The sequence below is a fragment of the Octodon degus genome, unplaced genomic scaffold (genome assembly GCF_000260255.1).
Source record: "Octodon degus isolate 3935 unplaced genomic scaffold, OctDeg1.0 scaffold00020, whole genome shotgun sequence".
Classification (NCBI taxonomy): domain Eukaryota; kingdom Metazoa; phylum Chordata; class Mammalia; order Rodentia; family Octodontidae; genus Octodon; species Octodon degus.
The window spans coordinates 9,708,838-9,712,504 of record NW_004524596.1 but is presented as its reverse complement, the minus strand read 5'-3'; the positions used below and the strand labels follow the sequence as shown (position 1 = coordinate 9,712,504).

Sequence of the window (3,667 nt, the reverse complement as noted above, 5' to 3'; positions counted from 1 at the left end):
GTCCAGATGTCGGAGAAGGTGACCTGGATGAGTAGAATGAAGATTCTGAGCAGGCTGCTCCAGAGAGACTGGGAATCTAACAAGATCCACCAGCACGTGTACCACAGTCTGTACCTGAAAGGGAATGTGTTCAAGAACAAGCGGATGGATCCTCATGGAGCACATCCACAAGCTGAAAGCAGACAAGGCAAGCAAAAATCTCCTGGCCAACCAGGCCAACTCGCACAGGTCGAAGACCAAGGAAGCACGCAAGCACCGCGAGGAGCGCCTGCAAGCCAAAAAGGAGGAGATCATCAAGACCCTGTCCAAGGAGGAGCAGATGAAGAAGTAGTGCCCTGTGTGTTCAGAGCAGACAGGGCCCAAATAAAAGGGCTCTTGTCCATTAAAAAGAAAAAGTCTACAAAGTTTTGTCATAAAATAACAACATTTAAAATTTTAAGAGTCTTACAATAAAATAATGATAGAGATGAAACCTATCAGAATCTGTGGGGCACAAGCAAGACAGTTCTAAGAAGGAAGTTTCTAACAAAGTGATCGCAAACAACCTATGATGTAGTCAAAGTGCTACAAAAATAATACTCTGAACATAAAATTACTGGAAAGAAAGATATTGTAAAACCACAGTTGAACTTAATGAAATTGAGAATAAAATCTTATAAAGAATCAATGAATCAAAGCATTGGCTCTTTAAAAGGATAAATAAGATTAGTAAATCTTAACCCAAACTTTCCAAGAGAGAGAACCTGCATTTTAGAAAGAAAGAAGGAAGAATCACAACAGAATCCACTGAAATACAGATCTTTAGAAACTAAATTGAGAATGTACAGTTCGGTAAATTGGATAACCTGGAAGAAAGGCATATATTCCTTGAAACATATGACTTACAAAATGTAAATTGAGAAGATATACTAGTCATGAACAGATTACTAATGAACAATTAAATTAATGCAATTATAAAATGTATAATTTTATGGAAAATGGACTGTAGACCTAAGAGTTACCAGAACTTTTAAGAGGAACTAGTACCAATACTCCCCTAATATTTTAACTTAATTACAAGGGTAGGAAAGTTTACAAATATATCTTATTAAGCCAGATTTATTTTGGTACCAAAATGAAATAAGGAGTCTTCCTTCAACCAGTAAAAGAAGAAGAAGGAGGAGGAAGGAGATGAGGAGGAGGAGGAGGAGGAGGAGGAGGTGAGAAGGATGAGGAGTAGGTAAGGAGGACAAGGAGGAGGAGGATGAGGAGGAGTACGACGACGACGAGGATGAGGATGAGGAGGAGGAGGTGAGGAGGACAAGGAGGAGGAGGAAGAGGAGGAGGAGGAGGTGAGAAGGACGAGGAGGAGGTAAGGAGGACAAGGAGGAGGAGGACAAGGATGAGGAGGAGGAGGACAAGGAGGAGGAGGAAGAGGAGGAAGAGACTACAGGGCTGCAGCCTGACATGCTGTGTGGCCCCCTCTCTTTGTGGCTGCCTCCCACAGATATGGCACAGGGCCTCACCTCACTATGGCAGCAGCACAGCACAGCATGCTCGACTTCATGCTCAGCTCCAAAGCTGTTGGCAAGACCATCCCAAAAGATCTACAGTCTATTTTCCAGGAACAGGGCATGGCCAAGTCAGTGCATACCTGGCAGAACCATAGCTATCTAGCAACCCACGCAAACAAAAAAGGCAGCTTTGCCAATTTGAGAATTTATTTACTTGGATTGGTGTTGTTGGATCTTCAGAGCTATGACAGTGATACCCAGGGCAAAGAAGAAATTGGTAATCTTTTGAACAAAATAGAAGAGAGAATGAAAGAATTGAGTCAGGCCAGTATTGGGTGGGTGAAGCATTTGCCAACCATAGTTCAAGGAGGAGCCATTGACAGATACTGGCCTACAGCTAATGGGCATCTGGTTGAGTATGTCATAGATGGAGTAGTATATGATGAAGACTCACCTTATCAGAACATTAAAATTCTACACTCAAATCATTTTGGAAATATGCTCATTCTTATTGGGGATGCTGATTTCGCAGAGAGTGACTGGCGTATACCTGGGCCATCATGGGCAGTGGCAAAGAAGATTACACTGGCAAAGACATATTGACTTTATGCAGTGGAAATGGGGGAATATTATATGAAATAGTCAACCTGAAACCAAAGATGGTCACTATGGTAGAGATTGACCAAATGCTGATTGATGCACCTAAGAAATATATGCAGAAAACATGTAGTGATGTCCTACATAATCTCAAAGAAGATTGCTATCGGGTTATAACAGAAGACTGTATTCCAGTACTGCTGAGGTGTGCTAAAGAAGGCAGAGAGTTTGATGATGTGATTAATGATTTGACAGCTGTTCCAATCTCCACATCTCCAGAAGAAGATTCCACATGGGAGTTTCTCAGACTGATTCTTGACCTCTCAATGAAAGTCCTGAAACAGGGTGGGAAATACTTTACACAGGGGAACTGTGTCAATTTGACAGAAACCTTGTTGCTCCATGTATAGATGAAAAATTCTCATTGAAATACTTGCAAACACAATTGGCCAACTCATTGGAAAGATCACACAACATAATTTAGTGGTCTTCTTCCTAGGGATGCAAGGTTGATTCAGCATACATAAATCAACCAAAATTATGCCTCACATCAATAGAACCAAAGGAAAAAAGTCACATTGCCATCTCAATAGAGTCATAAAAAGCAGTAAACAAAATCTAATATCCCTTCATGAAAAATATTATTGATGAAAATAGTTATAGAAGGACGCTTCCTAAAGCCAACAGAAGCCTACTATTATAAACTCACAGATAATATCATACTGAATACAGAAAACCTGAAGAGGCTTCCTTTAAAATGTGGCAATGGTGTGCAACTTCACCACTCCTCTTCTCAATATACTGCTGGAAACATTGGCAAGAGCAATTAGACAAGAGAAAAAATAAAAAAAGGATATAAATAGGAAAGAAAGAAGTCAAGTTATCCTTATTTGCAGATGACATGATTATTTACACGTAAATTCCAAAAAACTTTACCAGAACATGTAGCCCTGATAGAAATTCAGTAAAGTATAAAACAAAACAACCAATAGCATTTTGAAGATGAAAGATCTTTATAGTGAGAATTTCAGAACTCTGAATAAATTGAAGAGAAAAAGTGGGAGGATATTCCTCTTTTTTCATTCAGCAAAATTAATATTGTTACAATGGTCATATTTGCAAAAGTAATCCACAGACTTAATGAAATACAATATGCTTCATACAACTAGAAGAAACAACCTAAAGTTTATATGAAAACAATAGAAACCTGGAAAGCCCAAGCAATCCTGGGAAACAAAAACAAAGATATAGTAATATAGTAACAAAAATAGACACAATAGTAGACATGCAAATCAATGGAATAGAGCAGAAGACACAGAGGCAGCCCTAAGTACCTCCACTTATCTTATTTTGACCAAAAGGCCAAACACAACATTGGAGAAAAGGTAGCCTAATTAACGGTAGTGGAAAACTTGGTAATATGCATGTCAAAGATTAAAATTATATCCATATCTTTCATAAATCAAACCAAATTGGATCAAAGGCATAGGTATAAAACAAACTTCAAAATTACTGGAAGATAACATAAGGAAAACTCCTGAACTCATCTGCATAAGCAAAGACTTCCTGAGCAGAAC

At 38.9% G+C, this 3,667-nt stretch overlaps 1 pseudogene; it reads left to right on the top strand.

Moving 5' to 3' along the window:
* The first annotated feature begins 1,511 nt into the window (after positions 1 to 1,511).
* Positions 1,512 to 2,500, top strand: LOC101586059 (annotated as a pseudogene).
* Positions 2,501 to 3,667: the final 1,167 nt, after the last annotated feature.